At 48.6% G+C, this 23,880-nt stretch overlaps 1 long non-coding RNA gene and 1 pseudogene across 1 annotated transcript; one reads left to right on the forward strand and one right to left on the reverse strand.

Moving 5' to 3' along the window:
• LOC119856963 overlaps positions 1-23,880 on the reverse strand; it is a 201,379-nt pseudogene that overhangs the window by 38,744 nt on the left and 138,755 nt on the right.
• On the forward strand, positions 572-8,017 carry LOC122460669. The gene is made up of 4 exons (XR_006282124.1): positions 572-584; positions 1,514-1,713; positions 3,468-3,473; positions 8,006-8,017. It is a non-coding gene; the product is annotated as an uncharacterized LOC122460669 (long non-coding RNA).

The following is a 23,880-nucleotide window of genomic DNA, read 5'->3' on the forward strand; positions in this document are numbered from 1 at the left end:
AAGCTGCAGGTGAGTGCAGATCTCATCAGCAGAGGTGACCATGATGGAGTCCCAGAATCACAAAAGAACTCCAGCATGGACCGAACTGGAGGTGTGGGATCTGATCGCTATATGAGGAGACGAATCCATGCTATCAGAACTCTATTCCAAAAGACAAAATGCCCAAACATTTGAAAAAATTTCCAAGGGCATGAACGACAGAGGCTAAAACAGGGACCTGCAGCAGTGCCATGTGAAACTTAAGGAGCTCAGGCAATCCTACCAAAAAACCAGAGAAGCAAACGGCCGCTCCGGGTCAGAGTCCCAGACAGGCCGCTTCCATGATGCCATTCTAGGGGGTGCAGCCACCACTACCCCACCCCTGTGCTTTGACTCCATCAATGGATTATCATGAAACAGGGATGCACATTTTGGGGACAAGGAAGATTATGAGGAGGAGGAGGAGGTTGAAGATAGTGCATAGCAAGCAAGCGGAGAAACCGTTTTCCCCGACAGCCTGGAACTATTTTAAACCGTGGAGCCAATACCCCCCAAACCCATCCAAGATGTGCTTCTGGACCTTGAAGGCAGAGAAGGGACCTCTGGTGAGTGTACCTTTGTAAATATAATCCATAGTTTAAAAGCAAGCGTGTTTAATGATTAATTTGCAGCCAGTATAGCTACTGGAAAAGTCTGTTAACGTGTCTGGGGATGGAGCAGAAATCCTCCAGGGACATCTGCATAAAGCTCTCCTGGAGGTACTCCCAAAGCCTTTGCAAAAGGTTTCTGGGGAGGGCAGCCTTATTCCGTCCTCCATGGTAGGACACTTTACCATGCCAGGCCAGTAGCACGTAGTCTGGAGTCATTGCATAAAAAAGCAGGAAAGCGTATGGTCCAGGTGTTTGCTGGCATTCAAGCAACATCCGTTCTTTATCTCTCTGTGTTATCCTCAGGAGACTGATATCATTCATGGTCACCTGGATGAAATAGGGGAATTTTATTATGGGGACATTCAGAGGTGGCTGTTCCTGCTGGGCTGTTTGCTTGTGGCTGAACAAAAATCTTCCCCGCTGTTAGCCACGCATTAGGGGGAGGGGTGAAGCGATCATCCCAGAAAATTGGATGTGTGGGGGTGGCTTAGTTGGGTTTGTGCTGCACATTAACCCAAAAATGGCAGCCCGTCCTTTTAAATGGCCAACCCATTTTAAATGGCCAACCCTACGGCTGTTTGGTATGGGAAATGAGGGCGCTGCTGTTTGAAACCATTCCCACATGTTATGAAGGTTAAAGAAGCCAAAAGACTGTGGCTTACCATGGCTGCCTACAAGCCGAATTCTGTTGCCCACCGGCCCTGCGTGTGTGATCTCTCACACCAAACGAGCAGGCCCTCAATATAAGAGGCAAAATGCGACCTTGTACCGAATGCACATGTGCTATGTAATGTTAACAGCAAGGTTCACTGTGAAAGAGTCTACCCATTGTTCTCTAAAATGTGTCTTTTTAACTACTACTTTCCCTTTTTTCCCTCTCACAGCTGCAAATGTTTCAACACTCACACTATCATCTCCTTCCCAGAGACTAGCGAAGATTAGAAGGTGAAAAAAACGCACTCGCGATTAAATGTTCTCTGAGCTCATGCAGTCCTCCCACACTGAAGAAGCCAAGGAGAATGTGTGGAGGCACACAATGTTAGAGTCCAGGAAAGCACAATATGAATGCGAGGACAGGTGGCGGGTTGAAGATAATAAGTGGTGGGGTTGAAGATGATAGGTGGCGTCAGCTTGCTGACAGAAGGCAGGAGGCAATGCTGAGGCTACTGGAGGATCAAACTGATATGCTCCGGCGTATGGTTGAGGTGCATGAAAGGCACAGACCGCTGATACAGCCCCTGTGTAACCAACTGCCCTCCTCGCCAAGTTCCATAGCCTCCTCACCCAGATGCCCAAAACGCAGTGGGGGGGCCTCTGGGCACCCAACCACTCCATCCCAGAGGACTGCCCAAGCAACAGAAAGCTGGCATTCAATAAGTTTTAAAGTGCAGTGTGGCCTTGTCCTTCCCTCTTCCCCCACCCTACCCAGTGCTTCTCTCCTCCCTCACCCCTCCTGGGCTACCTTGGCAGTTATCCCCCATTTGATGAATTAATAAAGAATGCATGAATTTGAAGCAACAATGACTTTATTGCCCCTGCAAGAGGTGATCGAAGGGGGGACGGGAGGGTGGTTAGCTTATAGGGAAGTAGAGTGAACCAAGGGGCGGGGGGTTTCATCAAGGAGACACAAACAGAACTTTCACACCATAGCCTGGCCAGTCATGAAACTGGTTTTCAAAGCTTCTCTGATGTGCACCACACCCTCCCGTACTTTTCTAACCACCCTGGTGTCTGGCTGCGCATAATCAGCGGCCAGACAATTTACCTCAACCTCCCACCCCGCCATAAATGTCTCCCCCTTACTCTCACAGATATTGTTGAGCATACAGCAAGCAATATTAACAATGGGAATATTGGTTTCGCTGAGGTTTAACCAAGTCAGTAAACTGTGCCAGTGTGCTTTTAAACGTCCAAAGGCACATTCTACCACCATTCTGCACTTGCTCAGCTTGTAGTTGAACAGCTCCTGACTACTGTCCAGGCTGCCTGTGTATGGCTTCATGAGCCATGCCATTAAGGGATAGGATGGATCCCCAAGGACAACTATAGGCATTTCAACATCCCCAACGGTTATTTTCTGGTCTGGGAAGAAAGTCCCTTGCTGCAGCTGTTGAAACTGTCCAGAGTTCCTGAAAATGCGAGCGTCATGTACCTTTCCCAGCCATCCCACATTGATATTGGTGAAACATCCCTTGTGATCCACCAGTGCTTACAGCACCACTGAATAGTACACCTTTCGGTTTATGTACTCGCTGCCTTGGTGCTCGGGTGCCAAGATAGGGATATGGGTTCTGTCTATCGCCCCACTACAGTTAGGGAATCCCATTGCAGCAAAGCCATCCACTATGACCTGCACATTTCCCAGAGTTACTACCCTTGGTAGCAGCAGCTCAGTGATTGCGTTGGCTACTTGCATCACAGCAGCCCCCACAGTAGGTTTGCCCACTCCAAATTGATTCCCGATTGACCGGTAGCTGTCTGGCGTTGCAAGCTTCCACATGGCTATCACCACTCACTTGTGAACTATGAGGGCTGCTCTCATCTTGGTATTCTGGCGCTTCAGGGCAGGGGAAAGCAAGTCACAAAGTTCCATGAAAGTGCCCTTACGCATGCGAAAGTTTCGCAACCATTGGGAATTGTCCCAGACCTGCAACACTATGCGGTCCCACCAGTCTGTGCTTGTTTCCTGGGTCCTGAATCAGTGTTCCAAGGCATGAACCTGCCCCATTGCCACCAGGATGGCCAAATTCATAGAATCATAGAATCATAGAATCATAGAATATCAGGGTTGGAAGGGACCCCAGAAGGTCATCTAGTCCAACCCCCTGCTCAAAGCAGGACCAAGTCCCAGTTAAATCATCCCAGCTAGGGCTTTGTCAAGCCTGACCTTAAAAACCTCTAAGGAAGGAGATTCTACCACCTCCCTAGGTAACGCATTCCAGTGTTTCACCACCCTCTTAGTGAAAAAGTTTTTCCTAATATCCAATCTAAACCTTCCCCATTGCAACTTGAGACCATTACTCCTCGTTCTGTCATCTGCTACCATTGAGAACAGTCTAGAGCCATCCTCTTTGAAACCCCCTTTCAGGTAGTTGAAAGCAGCTATCAAATCCCCCCTCATTCTTCTCTTCTGCAGACTAAACAATCCCAGCTCCCTCAGCCTCTCCTCATAAGTCATGTGCTCTAGACCCCTAATCATTTTCGTTGCCCTTCGTTGTACTCTTTCCAATTTATCCACATCCTTCCTGTAGTGTGGGGCCCAAAACTGGACACAGTACTCCAGATGAGGCCTCACCAGTGTCGAATAGAGGGGAACGATCACGTCCCTCGATCTGCTCGCTATGCCCCTACTTATACAACCCAAAATGCCATTGGCCTTCTTGGCAACAAGGGCACACTGCTGACTCATATCCAGCTTCTCGTCCACTGTCACCCCTAGGTCCTTTTCCGCAGAACTGCTGCCGAGCCATTCGGTCCCTAGTCTGTAGCGGTGCATTGGATTCTTCCATCCTAAGTGCAGGACCCTGCATTTATCCTTATTGAACCTCATTAGATTTCTTTTGGCCCAATCCTCCAATTTGTCTAGGTCCTTCTGTATCCTATCCCTCCCCTCCAGCGTATCTACCACTCCTCCCAGTTTGGTATCATCCGCAAATTTGCTGAGAGTGCAATCCACACCATCCTCCAGATCATTTATGAAGATATTGAACAAAACGGGCCCCAGGACCGACCCCTGGGGCACTCCACTTGACACCGGCTGCCAACTAGACATGGAGCCATTGATCACTACCCGTTGAGCCCGACAATCTAGCCAGCTTTCTACCCACCTTATAGTGCATTCATCCAGCCCATACTTCCTTAACTTGCTGACAAGAATGCTGTGGGAGACCGTGTCAAAAGCTTTGCTAAAGTCAAGAAACAATACATCCACTGCTTTCCCTTCATCCACAGAACCAGTAATCTCATCATAAAAGGCGATTAGATTAGTCAGGCATGACCTTCCCTTGGTGAATCCATGCTGACTGTTCCTGATCACTTTCCTCTCCTCTAAGTGCTTCAGGATTGATTCTTTGAGGACCTGCTCCATGATTTTTCCAGGGACTGAGGTTAGGCTGACCGGCCTGTAGTTCCCAGGATCCTCCTTCTTCCCTTTTTTAAAGATGGGCACTACATTAGCCTTTTTCCAGTCATCCGGGACTTCCCCCGTTCGCCACGAGTTTTCAAAGATAATGGCCAAGGGCTCTGCAATCACAGCCGCCAATTCCTTCAGCACTCTCGGATGCAATTCGTCCGGCCCCATGGACTTGTGCACGTCCAGCTTTTCTAAATAGTCCCTAACCACCTCTATCTCTACAGAGGGCTGGCCATCTCTTCCCCATTTTGTGTTGCCCAGCACAGCAGTCTGGGAGCTGACCTTGTTAGTGAAAACAGAGGCAAAAAAAAGCATTGAGTACATTAGCTTTTTCCACATCCTCTGTCACTAGCTTGCCTCCCTCATTCAGTAAGGGGCCCACACTTTCCTTGGCTTTCTTCTTGTTGCCAACATACCTGAAGAAACCCTTCTTGTTACTCTTGACATCTCTTGCTAGCTGCAGCTCCAGGTGCGATTTGGCCCTCCTGATATCTTTCCTACATGCCCGAGCAATATTTTTATACTCTTCCCTGGTCATATGTCCAAGCTTCCACTTCTTGTAAGCTTCTTTTTTATGTTTAAGATCCGCTAGGATTTCACCATTAAGCCAAGCTGGTCGCCTGCCATATTTACTATTCTTTCGAGTCATCGGGATGGTTTGTCCCTGTAACCTCAACAGGGATTCCTTGAAATACAGCCAGCTCTCCTGGACTCCCTTCCCTTTCATGTTAGTCCCCCAGGGGATCCTGGCCATCTGTTCCCTGAGGGAGTCAAAGTCTGCTTTCCTGAAGTCCAGGGTCCGTATCCTGCTGCTTACCTTTCTTCCCTGCGTCAGGATCCTGAACTCAACCAACTCATGGTCACTGCCTCCCAGATTCCCATCCACTTTTGCTTCCCCCACTAATTCTACCCGGTTTGTGAGCAGCAGGTCAAGAAAAGCGCTCCCCCTAGTTGGCTCCCCTAGCACTTGCACCAGGAAATTGTCCCCTACGCTTTCCAAAAACTTCCTGGATTGTCTATGCACCGCTGTATTGCTCTCCCAGCAGATATCAGGAAAATTAAAGTCACCCATGAGAATCAGGGCATGCGATCTAGTAGCTTCCGTGAGTTGCCGGAAGAAAGCCTCATCCACCTCATCCCCCTGGTCCGGTGGTCTATAGCAGACTCCCACCATGACATCACTCTTGTTGCACACACTTCTAAACTTAATCCAGAGACACTCAGGTTTTTCCACAGTTTCGTACCGGAGCTCTGAGCAGTCATACTGCTCCCTTACATACAGTGCTACTCCCCCACCTTTTCTGCCCTGCCTGTCCTTCCTGAACAGTTTATAACCATCCATGACTGTACTCCAGTCATGTGAGTTATCCCACCAAGTCTCTGTTATTCCAATCACGTCATAATTCCTTGACATCACCAGGACCTCCAGTTCTCCCTGCTTGTTTCCAAGGCTTTGTGCATTTGTATATAAGCACTTGAGATAACCTGTTGATCGCCCCTCATTCCCAGTATGAGGCAGGAGCCCTCCCCTCACAGACCTTCCTGCCTGTGCTTCCTCCCGGTATCCCGCTTTCCCACTTACCTCAGGGCTTTGGTCTCCTTCCCCCGGTGAACCTAGTTTAAAGCCCTCCTCACTAGGTTAGCCAGCCTGCTGGCAAAGATGTTCTTCCCTCTCTTCGTAAGATGGAGCCCGTCTCTGCCCAGCACTCCTCCTTCATGGAACACCATCCCATGGTCAAAGAATCCAAAGCCTTCTCTCCGACACCACCTGCGTAGCCATTCGTTGACCTCCACGATTCGACGGTCCCTACCCAGGCCTTTTCCTTCCACGGGGAGGATGGACGAGAACACCACTTGCGCCTCCAACTCCTTTATCCTTCTTCCCAGAGCCACGTAGTCCGCAGTGATCCGCTCAAGGTCATTCTTGGCAGTATCATTGGTGCCCACGTGGAGAAGCAGGAAGGGGTAGCGATCCGAGGGCTTGATGAGTCTCGGCAGTCTCTCCGTCACATCACGAATCTTAGCCCCTGGCAAGCAGCAGACTTCTCGGTTTTCCCGGTCAGGGCGGCAGATAGATGACTCAGTCCCCCGGAGGAGAGAGTCCCCGACCACCACCACCCGCCTTCTCCTCTTGGGAGTGGTGGTCGTGGAACCCCCAACCTCAGGACATCGCATCTCATGCCTCCCAACCAGCGGAGTCTCCTTCCGCTTTCTCCCCCCAGACATATCATCTGGTCCACTCTCCGCATTGGTACCTGTGGAGAGAACATGAAAGCGGTTAGTTACCTGTGTCTGTGTTACTGGAACCCGGACATTCCGCTTACCTCTTCTGGAGGTCACATGTTGCCAAGCTTCTTCACTGGCCTCTTGGCTCCTCTGTGCAACCTGCTCTACATCTTTAGAGCTTTGTGCCCCTAGAAGGCTATCCTGAGTTTGGTCCAGAAAATCCTCAGTCTCTCGTATACAACGCAGGGTCGTTACCTGTTGCTCCAGACCTTCAATCTTCTCTTCCAATATGGAGACCAGCTTGCACTTCGTACAGACAAAGTCGCTTCTGTCCTGTGGAAGAAAGACAAACATGGCACATCCAGTGCAGGTCACAACAGCTGAATTCCCCCCTTCCATATCACCTACCTACTACGGAGCTTCCTCAGAGACGTTGGCAAGATGTAAGCCTCACTGGGCTCACTCCAGGCGAACTCCCAGGCAAACTCCTGCTGTGAGCTGCTCTGCTGTCCCCGCTGCTCCGCTGGTTCGCTGCCGCTCAGCTGGTTCGCGAGGCTCCGGCTATTTTTAAACAGCCAGGCTTCCCTGACGCAAACACACAGACACCCTAATGCCCGCCCCCTGCAGGCTAGCAGCCAATCAGACACTCACTCAGGCTCCCTCCCAGCAAACACACGCTCGGATACTTCCTCAGCAAGCAAACACACACACTCGGATACTTACCAGTCCCAGGCAAACTCCTGCTGTGAGCTGCTCTGCTGTCCCCGCTGCTCCGCTGGTTCGCTGCCGCTCAGCTGGTTCGCGAGGCTCCGGCTGAAAAATTGCCAGGGCCTGTGCTTTGAGAGAAGTCTGTGTCCGTGTCCTCATCACCGCGCTGCCGTCGCCTACTCGCCTGCTTTTGCAGGTTCTGGTTCTTCATATACAGCTGGATAATGCGCGTGGTGTTTAGAACGATCATAACTGCCGCGATGAGCTGAGTGGGCTCCATGCTTGCTGTGGTATGGCGTTTGCAGGGGAGCAGGAGAGCAGAGTGGCAGCGGAAGCGGTGGGTGGATGACGATGCTGACAGCAATATGGTGCCCACATGGAAAAAGGTGCAAAATGATTGTTGGCCGTTGCTTTCACAGAGGGAGAGAGTGGGGAGCAAGTGATAGGCTGGCAGCAGACGGTGCAGTACGACTGCTACTCTCATTGTCTCTTGGGTGCTCGTGGTGCTGCTGGCTGGGAGAGGAGCCTGAGGCAGAATAGCTCCCTCAAGGGTTGAACTTACAATCTTGGGTCTAGCAGGTCAATGCTCAAACCACTGAGCTATCCCTCTGCCAATATTCTAGGCAGGACTGAATCTCCATTAGACAAAACTTAAAGAAGCGAATGACTTGAGTCACTCCCATTTATGTCCAGGCGCCCCTGACAGACCTCACCGAGGTCTGCCAGGAGCACCCATGTCTGCCCAGGCACCCCGACCGACCTCACCGAGGCTGGCCAAGAGCACCCAGGAGACGATGAGGACGGCTACCAGTCGTAATGCACCATCTGCTGCCACAAGGCAATAAGCTGCTGCTGTGTAGCAATGCAGTCCCACGTCTGCCAGCACCCAGGAGATGTACGGTGACGGTGAGCTGAGCGGGCTCCATGCTTGCCATGGTATGGCGTCTGCACAGGTAACACAGGAAAAAAAGGCGCGAGACGATTGTCTGCCGTTGCTTTCACGGAGGGGTGGAGGGGCCTGATGACATGTACCCAGAACCACCCACGACAATGTTTTTTGCCCCATCAGGCATTGGGATCTCAACCCAGAATTCCAATGGGTGACAGACACTGCGGGAATTGTGGAATAGCTACCCATAGCGCAACACTCTGGAAGTCGACGCTAGCCTCAGTACTGCGGACGCACTCTGCAGACGTAATGGTTTTAAGGGGAGACACACACAATCGACTATATAAAATCGATTTCTAAAAAATCGACCGCTACAAATTCGAGCTAATTTCATAGTGTAGACTACCCTTGGTTTCTTCCCTGAATGAGGGCTTCTGGCGGCGGTAGTCCAAAGCAAAGCCCAAGAGACACTCTGATTACTAAGTAGCTCTGCCTTAAAACCTTAACCATATGAAAGAGAGACAATATCCATTTTAAAAAAGCACATTTCTGAAACTGAGAAACACAAGAATGAGCACAGCTCTCTGTACGAGAGAGCTTGGTTGTGCAGTTAAAGCCCTGGATCAGAACTCTGGAGATCTGTGTTCAGTTCCTGGCTCTACCATACACCACCTGTGCGACTTTTTCATCTGAAAAATGGGAATTGTAATATTTCCTTCCCCTCCCCTTTGTCTGTCCTGCAATGAGACAGTCACACAGCATAAAGAGCTGTCTCATCTTTCAGGGATCTCAGCCTAACACCAAACTCCCAAGCAGAAACATGCCCAGAAGAGACTGTAGTCATAGCACAAGGCAGACAGCAAACTCTCTGGCTGCTTGCACAGCTCCCTCCTTCCCAAAACTGCATCTCCATCAAATCTTGCAAAACGCAGTAAAACTAACACAGCACATGTTGTCCCAAGACTAAAATCTTGCTTACATGCTAAAAAAGAACTTGGAAGACTATAACAGAACCACCTGGTGACACCTGCCATTACAACATGTCCAGTGCCGAACACACTGAGGCCCTGAACGCAGCTGGGGCACTTAAGCAAAACTGTAATACACTGTCAAGGTTCCTTCCCCACTCTGAACTCTAGGGTACAGAGGTGGGGACCTGCATGAAAAAACCCCTAAGCTTATTTTTACCAGCTTAGGTTAAAAACTTCCCCAAGGCACAGATTTCTTTCTTGCCTTGGGAACCAGCTTAGGTTAAAAACCTGGTACACTGCCACCACCAAGCATGTAAACAAAGACCAGGGAAAGAGCCCACTTGGAGACATCTTCCCTCAAAATATCCCCCCAAACCCTACATCCCCTTTCCTGGGGAAGGCTTGATAATAATATCCTCCCCAATTTGCACAGGTGAACACAGACCCAAACCCTTGGATCTTAAGAACAATGAAAAATCAATCAGGCTCTTAAAAGAAGAATTTTATTTAAAGAAAAAGTAAAAGAATCACCTCTGTAAAATCAGGATGGTAAATACCTTACAGGGTAACCAGATTCACAACTTAGAGAATCCTTCTAGGCAAAACCTTAAGTTACAAAAAACCCACAAAAACAGGAATATACATTCTATTCAGCACAGCGAATTTCACAAGCCAAAAAACAAAAGAAAATCTAATGCATTTTCTAGCTAGATTACTTACTAACTTTACAGGAGTTGGAAGGCTTGCATCCTTGATCTGTTCCCAGCAAAGGTATCACACAGACAGACAAAACCCTTTGTCCCCCCGCTCCAGATTTGAAAGTATCTTGTCCCCTCATTGGTCATTTTGGGTCAGGTGCCAGCAAGGTTACCTTAACTTCTTAACCCTTTACAGGTGAAAGGATTTTGCCTCTGGCCAGGAGGAATTTTATTGCACTGTATACAGAATGGTGGTTACACTTCCCTTTATATTTATGACATACACTAATAATTAAATGACAAAATTCTTGTTTAATTCAGAGTTAAGGTTGCCTGGTGATAGCTTATGCCCTTCTCACACTTCAGAAAACCAGGAAATACAGAGTGAAGGTAAACACCCAAAGAACTTTAACTCTGGCCCCTGGATCTGCCAATAGCCACTTGGAATTAAGTGCATGCCCTACAGATGCATTCACTGTGTTAGGTGTAACTGTATTGAATGGTGGAGGAATAAGTTGAGGCAGCTTGGAAGAGCTGTTATTGTGATACGAGGAGATCTAGGGATTAGTTTGAGGAGCGTCACCACATGATGCGGGGGAAGGGATGGGGTCAGACTCCAAAGGATGGGCAAGTGCTCCCAGAACCAAGTACACACAGGGAGGTGGGGGATGTAGCGGGGCTCAGACACCCCCAAAGTGGCAGTGACTTCCAGATTACATGGAGGGGTTAGGGAGAAGGGCTCAGACAGCAGAAAGGCAAGCACCCACCAGAACCTGGCTCACATGAGGGGCACAGCGAAGCAGGAGGTCATGCCCCTGTAGATGGATTGGGAGAAACCCAGATTTTGGCACACACAAGCCATTCTCCCCATGCCCCTAGACCCCCAATACCTCAGCCTTAACCCTTCTTCCCACCGACTCTTTCACCCCAATCACCCTCCCCTCCCAGAGAGTATTGGCTTGTGTAGGTTTTTTTCAAACAATAGTTTCAGCACCTTCTGCATATTCTGCCATACTCAGATTCTATTTCCCCCAAATTAAAATCCGCCTGTAATAGAGGCAGATTGGAGCAATATGCCCGCTTCTTTTACTTCAGATTTCTGCTCTGTATTGGACTTGAACTCACAGTGCTAGGGTGGTACTCAGATGCAATTATCATAACACATCCACAGAGCCACCCAGATCCTGTGATAGGTGGTTTTCCAGATAGTAGCCTCTCTCTCTGCACATGCTCAGTTTAATCCATTAGGCACCTAAATAGGTGTGCAAGACTTCTGAAGTGCCTAACTGGAGATGCAAACTCTTTCTGAAAAAATATTTTAATTTGATTTCCCCTAAAGGGCTTGTTGGGGAACCCTCAAGCATTTGAGACCCTGTTGTGATGAGTTGAGCCCTAGATTGATCTTTATCTATGAGCATAAATAGGTTGCTGGAATTTGTCAACTTGAAAAAAAGCTGGGTTTTTTGTTGGGGGAGGGGGGTGGCTTTATAGCAGGAACCCCTTGGTCAAATGACCCCGAAGTTGGGTCACTAACGGAATCCTTGCACTCGTGAGGTATGCCAAATTCAAGGCACTCTGACTGTCCGTGTAGATTTTAGACCTCTCAGGCGTCTAGCTTTAAACAGGAGGCGGGTGTGAACCTTAACTATAGCAGAGCTGTCGCTTTACTGTAATATAAAATACAACTATCCTAAACAAAATGTGGAATTTATTTGACTACAACCTGAGGTCCAGTGTCTGCACAGGAAAGAATAAATTGGTGATAATTCACTTGGTGACAAGAGAAGCTCATTGGAGACACTTTTGGTTGAAATACTGGAACCCAAAGAAGACAGCTCTCCACCACACATTGAACTGTTGGGCCACAAACCATGATTAAAGGACAAACAAATGGAAGTCCTGCTGAACAAATCAATGCTGTATCTGGTGGTGAACCGTGAGATGCAGGGAGCCAATAACAGGTAAAGTGAGCCTAAAATTGCGGAAGAGTTTCTGTAAAAGGGCCAAATTTGGTAGCTCAGTAGCCAGAGTGTTTGGCTTCCAGTCAGAGTTGATGAAACAAGATCCACTCAAGCAAATATTTTATAATGTTAGCTAAAAAAAATCCCCCTTTCCACAAACTTAAATGTTTTTAGTCTTGACTTCAAAGCGGTAATGTAAACTCTTTCTGAAATAATGTTTTAATTTGATTTCCCCCAAAGGGCTCATGGGTGAAATAACCTATTGTCATGTTCTGCTTTTGCCTCAAACTTGATACTGCAAGTAAGTAGGGTGTAGAAAAAAAAGTAGTTTATAAAATAATATTCCTTTAGTCAGATTTCATTCAAATCAGAGTGGTATATAAATTATATGTTTATATTTAAAAAGAAAAATGCATTTAAAATTAAATTTGAAATTAAGACATCTTATGTTAAGGCCTAAATTTACTATAATCTACATACGTCATTTACATGAAATTAAAAGACAAGATCCAAGCAGTATGTGTTTGCTGCTGACATTTTAACAGAAAGTGAAACCACTGAATTGGTGTAAGTCACTGGCTAAGCATCAGCAAGCCCTGGGAATGCTGGCTCTAGCTGGGGCTTGGCTTCAGGCTCTGCTGTAGGGAGCCTTGCGAGCCCTAAAAAATTCAGTTTGAGCAGGGCTTCAGCTCCTGACTCCCTGCCACAGAGCCTCCAGGGCTTCGAGCGGACTGATGGGGAGCTGGGAGCCTAGAAGCTCTGGGAGCCCTGGCTGAGCTGGGAGACACGGCGCTTGGTCCCCGAGTCTTAATTTCGTTTACAAGTTGTTGAAACAAAAGGTTTTCATTATTTAAAAAATGGTTCTTTCATTTTTTTCCATTCCAGATGGAAACTTCAGAATTCCTACTTTTCAGTCTGAAAATGGATTTTTTTTCAGAATGTGCTGCAAAATGGAAACTCTGACTTTCAACCTAGTCTACGCCTTACTTTCATGGTCTGCCTCAGAGTGGTCAAGGAGCGAGTTGCAGTTACAAAAAACTGGTACCCTAGCCCAGCAGAAAAGGACTAGACGAGCCAGTGAGGCATGACAATCACTGATTGACCACAGCCCTCAACACTGGGGTCTAAGTACCTCCTCCCCTCTTTAGCCTTCACAGAGCTCTTTGGTTTCTCCCACACGTGCCAGATGAAGCAGAAGCAATTAAACCCAAGTGTCAGTGTTGGGAAAACCAAGAAGAAATAAACATATGTACAAATAAATTTTGCATGCTCTCTCCTTGGCCATGAAGAGGCCAAGAGATCCTTCCTTCTTCTCTGCCATAGCAACCATTAAGTTACACCTCACTGTCAATAACTGTATCAATCTAGCTGTGTCCTCTCATCTTCAGAGCGCAACACCTCTTACTGAAAGGAATTGGGTACCCACTTCCGAGATGGCTGCTGTGGCCGTCAAGGATAAAATGACAGCCTCCTTCTCACAATTCTGACTATTCACAAAACAGGAATCAGATATCTGATCCTTGACCAATTATTATGATTCTTGATCTTCTTGGGTGGTGAAAGACAGTAAGAGCATCTAGGACCCCTACTAACTAGTACTCTCAACACCTGCTTCTGAGGAGGGAAATCTATCTGGCTATTCTTAAGAATCCACTGATTGATGCAACTCACCTTACAAGCAACCTCCTGTGCTGCTCAATGATCACACAGAGCCAGGCAGTCTGACAAAGGTCTGCTTCATTCAGTGTCTGAATTCTAACTGATCTGTATTGCTTAACATGAGCCTCTGCACAACATAACAGCCAGTTCCAATTGGCTCACCGCCTGGTATCATCTGAAAGCCATGCTGGAGGCCTAGAAATGGCTGAAAGTATGGACCAAAGCAAGATTGTGGACCAAAATAAGCCATGTCAAAATAGTAACACTAGGTATCAGATAACCAAGTAAGCTGATTCCTGACCTGCGAGGATGGTACAGGAACCCAGAGACCCCTTGTGAAATAAGGAGAGAATGACAGGAGAATGGATGAGAATGTTTGGTTTGAGTTATCAGGTACAAAGATGGTGTAGAAGCAAACTAAGTAGGCCTATACCTTTGACCAGACTAAGTGTATGTGTCAGCAAAGGAAGAGGACAGTGGTTAGGTCAAGAGATGACCTGTGCCAGCCGGCCTTGCAAAACAAAAAAGCCCCTAACTGCAATATTGCAATGCCCGACCTTTAGACTACTGTTGACCACAGAACTGGCTGTAAATAGAAAATGTCATTATTGCAGAAATCTGTTTTTCTATATTCCTTATAAGGTATAACTGCTGAAGCTTGGGTTTTTTTGGAAAATTACTAACAAGGAAGTATATTGGTTTGAATGCTAACAAAATCCTATATAAGGCTTGTGTGAAATTGTGAAAGGCAGAGCAGTATCACGCATGCGGCTGACTCTCCTTGTATATGCTTGTTTCACAATAAAGGGACTCAGGCTGATCTGATTTAAAACACAGCACATAAGTGGTTCTTTTCCATGACAATTCTGGTGCTGTGTGACTTGGATCCTCGACGTACCGCCTTGACCAGATCGTCTCCCACGGACCTAGGGCCCATCTGAATGGTAAGAGACCTTTTAAATCTCTATTTGGTTACTGGTGGAGGACTGCCTGTAGGCTCTGGATTTGGGTCAGTTACGTGCTGGATTCGGCCTTTTTCTACCAGACAGACCTGACGCCCTTCTGGTTGCCTCGGGAAGAACCACAAGTGTGGCTGGGTAGGACTCTGCCTGCTTGTGTGTGCCTGTGTGAGTGGGGGTCACAGGAAGATGCCCAGAGCCCTCTGCAAAGCACACCAGCTCGTGACCAGAAGTGTCTCTAATGCAAGCCCTGTAAACAAAACCTTAGTGGGGCCGGTAAAAGGCCCTGACCGAGGCAGGCTGACTCTGCATGGCATGACCAGCGAGGGGCCTGCCTGGGTCTAGGAATGTGTGATCCCACCCTTTCTCCGTCCTCCGACGGCCCTGTAACCTTCTTCCTTCTCCCTTCCCCGCTAAGAGGCGGTTCATGAGCCACTGACCAGTCTAAACATCTCGCCTGAAGCAATTAGAGTACGCAGCATCGTTCTCTCTGAGACTAGCTGACGCTCTTTGCTGATGGGGGTTGTAGGAGGGTCATAAACATCCTTGACAAACCCTTCCTGTGTGAGTGAATAAAAAGCAAAAATGGGGGGCGGTGGTTCCAAATCAATCCCCGTCCCGCCAAAAGGCACACCTGCGTACTATATGTACAAAAATTACAGTCCTAACAAGTCCTGCAAGTATCTGGAAAAATAGAATTGGTATGCCAGGGATGACCCAAATTTGCAGTTTCCCTCAGAGGGAAGCTTTGACTTTGACAGGACTGTGCACCTCAGAGACGCACTTTTGGCCAATAAGGTCGGACAAGGCCAGTTTGAGGCATATTTTGATTGGTATGAGGAAATGGAAAAACAGCATCATGAATCTCAGTTGAGGAATCTTAAGGACTCCCAAGAGAAACTTAAAACACAAGTGAAAGAGGCTAGAGAAAAATTGACCCTCTCCCCACCTTATTATACCCCTCCTGGCCAAAAAGTAGCTCTCTACCCCTCGAGAGCCCTTCCAACTGCCCCATCGGCTCCATCCGAGGACCTCATAGACTTCTATTTGGAATACAGACAATTAGCTGCCCCTTCCCCACTTCAGCCAGCAAATGCTGAGCGTGAGGACCAAGCTGGGGCCCAGCCTAGTCCAGAGCTAGCGCTAGGTGATGGTGCCCAAGGATTTTTCAGGTCAGACCAAATCTACGCCCATGTCCAGGAGCCTGACTCCACCCGAGATCTCTCACCTGGGGAACAAACTCCACCACAGGGTTCTGATTCCTCACTTTTAGATTCTGCAAGCCCAAACGAATCCATGGGGACTTCACTTAAACGTCTAGATAAATTTGTGGGAAAAACAGAAGACCTTGCAAATCAATCTGGACCATTCCTACATACCTGGCTCAAGGAGCCCTTAGGGTCATCCACCCCTAAGCCGTTAATTGCTCCTTTGCGTCAACTCCCAGGCATAGGGGCCGAAGGGGGATCTTTAATGACTGTACACGTACCCTGGTCTCCATCAGATTTGTACAGCTTGATCAGAAAGTTTCCGAAAATTAGGGAAGACCCTGTTAAATTTCAGGAGGAATTATGACTGTTATAAGCTGTTACAACTCCACTTGGACAGACTTAAACCAGCTCCTCAGAGGCATCCTGTCCAGGGAAACACTGACACGTATTTGTCTGGCGGCCCAGTGACCCACCAACAACCTGGGCCACGAGAACATGGAGAGGTTAAATAACTATAGAAATAAGCTGTTGAATGCCATTCTCACAATTAACACTTGTAAACAAAACAAAGGAGAGGACCCTGCTGATTATCTGCAGCGTCTCAAGCAAATTTTTGAAAGACATTCCAGCATAGACGATGTGGAGGCAGGCGCTACCCAAGCCATAGTAGCTGCTTTTGTTCAGGGACTCCATCCAAAGGTAGGGGATCAATTAAAACTTGGCATCGTGGGATGGGAAACAAAAAATCTAAATGAGGTTCTAGCAGCCGCTCAACATTACCATCGCCAGCTAGAGAAGAGAAAGGACGATGCTGAAACTAAATTGATGGCCCTCCAGATTCGGAACTTTCAAGAACCCCGCAAGAACTGCCTATTCCGTGGAAGGCGGGGGAAGGCCAAACCAAGGGCTCCAGAATTCACCTTCCCAGGGCCCAAACGAGGGTGCTTGTCACTATGGCAAACAACTGGGCCACTGGAAAAGTGAGTGTCCTTACCGTCCTATCCAACCCGCTTGTACTGCCTTTCAGCCCACACCCCAGTCCACGAACTCTTCCTCCCCCCCAGATCCTTTCCTTTCTCAAAGCCACTAGGATAGCCAGGAGATTAGTAACATCATTGCCCCACTTATTCCCTTGGACCAAGCTGGCCCTTATGTAACCTGTATCATTAATGGCATCCCACCTCCTGCGTATTGGATACTGGTGCTTCGCGATCCACTCTCCAGTGGTCCAGTGATTCCCTTCTGTCCCTGTGACTTCTGAAATAGTAAATGCAGTAGGGGTGGGCAATACTCTTTTTTCCCATCCCATTTCTTCGCCTCTGACCATTTCTATCAGTTCTCTGTCTGACTAGCATGCTTTCCTCCTCAGTCCCTGTTCCCTGGTTAACCTTTTGGGAAAGGACTTGCTGTGTAAATTGAAATGTATAATCTATTGCACCCTGGATGGTGTGCATTTCGACATCCCCAATCTCAGCCACAATGAGGTCCTGGAAGTTTTACAGACAGATGTTCCAGCGGAGGACCCTGACCCCAGCCCTTCCCTCCTGCAGAGGGAACTGCTGGCTAAGGTCCCTCCAGCCTTATGGTCTACGCATGCCAACAAGGTTGGGCGCATTGGGACTGCCCAACCAGTTAAAATTCACCTGAACCCAGCAAAACCCCTTCCCAGAATACATCAGTACCCTCTCTCAAAATAGGCTGAGAAAGGAATCAGACCAGGGATCTGGGGGTTATTGTACCGACAGTTAGTGAATGTAAGACCCACATTTTACCTGTAAAGAAACCTGGGAAACAAACTTGGCATTTTGTCCAGGATCTCCGCACCATTAATGCTGCTGTTCTTCCTACCTTCCCTGTTGTCCCTAACCCATGATCCTTTCCCACATTCCCTCTTCTGCAACTTATTTCACTGTTGTAGACCTTTGTTCGGCTTTTTTCTCTATCCCCATTCATAGAGATAGCCAGTATCTGTTTGCCTTTAACTATCAAGGCCTCCAATATACTTGGACTAGGCTTCCCCAGGGTTATACTGAGTCACCTACCCTGTTCTCCCAGATTCTCAAAAAGGATCTGGATGATGTCACATTCCCAGTGGGGTCTACTCTGGTCCAGTATGTCGACGACCTGCTTTTGGCATCCTCTTCACTTGAGGCCTCTATGACTGATTCCCTTGTTTTATTGCAAGCTTTAGCCCAAAAGGGCCACAAAGCCTCCAAGTCTAAACTGCAACTCTGCCTGCCTAAGGTCCATTACTTGGGACATAATATTTCAGCTGGAGAATGGCACTTATCCTCTTTGTGAGTGCAGGCCCTTCTCCAGGTCCCTAAGCCCACTTCGAAAAACCAAATGCGAGGCTTCCTAGGCGTGGCTGGGTATTGCCGACAATGGATTTTCGGGTGTGCAGCCATTGTCAAGCCCCTGCAAGAACTTACCCATGATAGGGTGCGGGAGCCCCTTCCATGGTCCACTGAGGCTGAGGAAGCCTTTGTTCAGATTAAACAAGCCCTCACCAAAGCTCCCGCTTTAGGCCTACCAGATTATCAGAAGCCTTTCACTCTGTATTGCCACGAGAAGGAGGGTGTGGCTTTGGGCATTCTTACTCAGACCCATGGCTACAGGCAACGACACATTGCATAGTACAGTACACCTTTGGACCCTGTGGCAGAGGGACTTCCTCTTTGTCTCCGTGTGGTGGCTGCAGCTGCTGCTTTTGTAGAAACTTCAGCTACCCTCGTCTTGGATTCCACCCTCTGCATCGCTGTCCTACATGCTGTGACTGCCTTACTCCTTAAAAGTAAAACTCAGCACTTTACCAACTCCAGACTGACAAAATATGAAATGCTGCTATTAAACTCCTTGAATGTAACTCTTGTCCGCTGACAGTAACCAGCCCTGAAGTGGTCAGGGTGGGCAACCGGGATCAGCTGGAGCTTCAAAAAACCATCCCTCTGATGCCGAACAACCAATCTCCAGCCATCGACAGGTTGACCTTGGAGTTCTACTGAATGTTCTGAGACATCCTTGGCCTGGACCTTGCCATTGTCTGGGCCAAGTCCCTGGGGAGCAAGGTGCTCCCCATGTCATGCAGGAGGCCCTGCTTCCTCTATTGCAGAAGAATGGGGACCTCCATGATCTGAGGAATTGGTGACCAGTTTTCCTGCTCAGCACAGAATATAAAGTCATAGCAAAGGCCACCTCGTTGCAGCTGAAGTTCCAGCTGGTGAACATTAGCCATCCCGATCAGACCTACATTGTGCAGTGACAGACCATCATCAGCAACCTCTAGCTGCTCCAGGACGTTCTCCACCTCCACAAGCTGAGCCCACAGATGGTTCTGTTGGGGGATGCTGATGACATACTCCTTGTGGCCAGCAGCTGGGAGACCTGGTGCAGGTGGAAGCTTGCAAAGCCATGTATTCAGAGGCATCCTCTGCTCAGGTCAACTCCTGTGACCTGATAGGGAGATGTGGCAGGTGGCTCCATGCCATCCAGTGGGGAGAAGTTCTGCTGCTCTATCTCTGTGTTTACCTCTCTGCCACTTGTGGGACTGGGTAGAGAGTCCCTTCACCCCCCTTCCCCCGGCCACTCCCTGATATGCTGTGCAAACGTGATTGGCTGGAGACCGGGTGCCACTCCAAAACAAGAACACAGAATTAACTACAGACCACCTGGGAGGACTTGAGCCAATGAACACACAGGGGGTAGGATGGGGAGCAAGCCTGGGAAGATTTGAAGAGAGAACAAAGAAATACCTGAGCAGCAGCAGAAGCAGCAGCTCTGAGCTGGGGAGATACAGAATCTGAACCAAAAACTGCTTTGAGTGAGCCAGATGCTTTCCTGGTGTTTGCCAAAGGGGACTCTTACAGACACACAGCTTGGAGCCAACAGGACAGCTGAGCCCACACAGCAAGACCCACCATTCTGAACTCAGAGCGCACGCCAGCATCAGAGTGCACGGACAGGTGGATTGATCCAACCGGGGAGGAGGGAGAGTGTTGCATTAGCACAGGACAGAGAGTCTGTGTGTGTCTAGCGAGGCATGAAGGACAATTGTGTGCTGTATGCTGTGCCAAAGGCAAGGGAGCCTGTGTAACTCCTGCTACAGAACCAGACCAGGGTGTATTCCTGGCTTTTCCTGACTAAGATAATAGAGGTGTTTCATTCTTAAGTGTGGTGCTTGATCTAGGGGCTGACTCTGACCCCCTAGGAGGGAAGGCTGGTGTTTGTGCAGAGGCACATGGCTGGGAGCCCCTTCACAACTCTGGGAATCCCCCGCCTGACACACAGATCACTCTGCACTGGAGAACTGGATTAATCTGGAGGCCAGGATGTCTGACCAGCTGTGGAGATGGGTCGGACTGCTCCAGAGCCTTTCACTTCAGGAGAGGTCACTGCTGAGCAAGCAATTATTTCTATCCCTGTTCTGGCACTGGTTCAACACCTGAGCCTTTCCCTAGAGCCCTGGCCAGCTTCCAACATCCTGGAGTTCTTCTGGCCAGGAAATCTGTAGGTGTCTGAGCTTCCCATTGGGAGAGGACAGGCAGGGCCTTGTTTTCATCCACTGGCAGGCCCACATGTTTCACCTTTAGGCTCTGCAGAGACTCCTTTTTAGTGCTCCTAGTCCGGCATGAAGTGTGCTGGTGCACGCGTTCCTCCGCTGCCTCTGAGGGGCTCTGGTATGACTGGAAGCTCTTTTATATCCATCCAAGAAGTCTCCCTCAAGACTTCTCCTAGCTGCTGGTCCAAGCAGGACCTGAGAGTTATTTTCAGCAACCTGGTACATAGCAATCACCAAGGGGGAAGACCTTCGGTAGTGGAGTCTCCCTTGATGCACCAGAGGATGGTCTGGGCTGATGTCATCAGAACTGGAAACCTCGTTCACTCTGGTCAGAGAGACTGGGTGGACCCTGTGGTGCTTCTTCCCTTATTAAAAATGGCCACCATCTCCTATTACTGCCAATGAGGCTGAAGCCAGCAATATGGCTGCCATTTCCCTACAGTCCATCTGCACATGGAAGTGAGGCTGCCCTTGATAAAGTTGGCGCCCACCTCCCACTGTTTTCAATGAGATGGAAGCCAGGCCCACAGGCAAAATGGCTGCCACTCTGTTCCGGGGGCTAGACAGGACATAAGGACCGTGAGGTGCTCCAAGGACAAGGCTAAAAGTAGATGGAGCAAGTGATGGGGAGCAGGGAAATGGGGAGAGAAGGAGGCAGATTTAGGGGGTACAGGAAAATGGGTTGCAGGACGATGTGGGGGACAGGAGGGAGCAGATTACAGGGGGCATCTGGAGGAAGAGGAGAAGTATTTGGGGGGTGCTGTCTAGTCTCTGGCAGAGATGTGGTGGTTGGGCGATCAGGGTAGTGCTGCTTCTTAGAAAAGGCTAACCCAATCCCATGGTATGTTTACTGGGACTTTGTTGCTTTTACCCTTATTTGAATACATTTCAAGTTCTTTAATACGCATATCTGTAACTCATCAATCCTAAAAAGTAGTATAAGTTCCATGTGCGAGTGTGAATCATGAATCATTAATTAGGTCAGTGGTTCTCAAACTATTCACAGTCCAGCCCTTCTTTTATCTGAGGAAATAAATGTGGAGGGGAGAAAGTCAAGACAGTGATAGGAAAAGGATAGAGATTCCTCTACATTATGGGTGAGGAGAGATTAAATGCAGGCTCCGTATGAGCAACCAGGGAGAGACATGCATTTTTGTGTACATTGAATGTTGATTTTTCAACCTGTTATTTCACTCTCCTTGGTGTAGTAGGAAGAGAGCTTGAGACATAAGCCTTGCATCAGAGGCCGGAGGCTTGGGCTAAAGTAGTGGTCAAAGCTTTGCTAATATAAAACAGAGTCAGGCTGTGAACTGGAGGCAGACCCTGCTCACAGAATCTGGCAAGAACAGGGCTGATGTTGCAGAAATACACATTCCTAAGAAGTGCTAGGCACCGAACACACCCACATTCCAGAAGGGTGATACCAGAACACGTCGATACTAACACAGACCCCAAAGATAACAGGAACATGTTAACCCATCTTAAAAATAGGATTAGGATGACAGCATGATGAACAGAGATGCTTGGCTCAAACCAACATGTACAAGATGGGTGGCACCTGGCCATGTCAGAGGGCAATACATAAGTTGTTTGTATCGGTGTATAAAATGAAGTCTCAGAGGGAGTGTCTTTGGCCCACCAAGAGAAGAATGGAAAGTCCTGCCATTCACTGAGCTACATAAATTATCACAGGGATATTTGTGCTAGTGTAACTGTAGACATTGATCTGGGGAGCTAGGATCAGGCTTTGTTGGCAATAAACCTGGCTGGGTGCCTTTAAAACTGAAATGGGTCTTGTAGGGTCTCATTGGGTGGTACCATTGAGGTCTGCTGTGCCAAATATCTGCACAGAGCTGAGACAGCACAGAGAGGGAACACACATGCAGACAAACATCTGACTACAATTGACAAAGAAGTAGAAGGGACTTAAAAATCAAGACACTAAAAAAAACTCCACAATTTGATTTTTTTGTAATCTCATGATTTTCAGGGGTCTAACTCATGATTTTTGCTCTTTTGATGTTGGCAATACTGGGCTGTAGTTTTTATTGCCTTAAAATAATAGTGTTTGTAACATCAAAACATGCTGCATCTGGAATTTGCTAAAAACCACTGGACACTATTCTCAATTGCCACAGGTGCGAACTTTTGTTGGCGCCGGTGGCTGCTCGCGCCCCCCCACCCAGCCCTGGCCCTGGCCACACCCCAACTCCACCCCTCCCTACAGCTATTGGATCCCTCCCCAAATCCCCACCCTGGCCCTGCCTCTTCCCCAAGCCCACTGCGTTCTGCCCCCTCCCTCCCAGGCTAGCTGCGCGAAACACCTGTTTCGCGGCGCAAGCGCTGGGAGGGAGGGGGAGAAGCAGGAGGCGGTGGCCTGCTCAGGGGAGGAGGCGGAAGCAGAGCAAAGGTGGAGGTGAGCTGCCGGTGGGTGCTCTGCACCCACCAATTTTTCCCCATGGATGCTCCAGCCCCAGAGCACTCACGGAGTTGGTGCCTATGTCAACTGCACCAAGTTCACACTCAGTGCTTATGAGGAGACTGAAGAAACTGGTTATAAGCCACCTCTGTACTCCACTGATCCTGGGCCAGGTGGGGGACAAAATGGCCTCTGATCTAACACAGAGGAACCTGAGGGCTGCCTTAAGTTACTCCAGATGCTGTGCTGGCCTAGGAGAGGTGGAGCACCATGCACTCTGCCCCGGATATACACCTCCATGCTCCTCCATACCCTGTACATGGGGGTAGTGGGATGCAGGCCATGGGTGGTACAGAGTCGTTATACCTGCTTTCTACCACCCGAGGATTACCCTGAGTCAGGGGAAACCTTGGCTGCCCCTTTAGAGCAGTTGCCCAGCTGCTTTCCAGCTGCTCAACAGAAGCTGAGGCCTAAGCCCATTACGTTGTTCAATTGTTTAACTAGTAAAATACAAGCAGTGAATACATCAGTGGGTCTCTGCTCTTTGCCTGGGGAGCAGAGTGGGGCTGGTCAATGGCTGGGTTCCATGCACTGTAGGACATTGTGATCCTGGTACACTGAGTTTAACTCACAACATCACAGTGTTTCCAGGAACTGATGAAAGGGAGCCTGGCCAGCTGTTACTTACTTTAGTTTGTGTAGTTTGCACTTTGGATGTTTCAGCCCCTCATACAGCCGCTGCACTCCTGAATCCTTCAGACTGTTCAACGCTAGATCTAGGTATGTCAGGGTCTCGCTGGTGATGAGAACAGAGGAGAGATCCCCACAACATGCAGCACTGAGACCACAATCGCACAGCC

This window comes from Dermochelys coriacea, chromosome 6 (assembly GCF_009764565.3).
Source record: "Dermochelys coriacea isolate rDerCor1 chromosome 6, rDerCor1.pri.v4, whole genome shotgun sequence".
Classification (NCBI taxonomy): Eukaryota; Metazoa; Chordata; order Testudines; family Dermochelyidae; genus Dermochelys; species Dermochelys coriacea.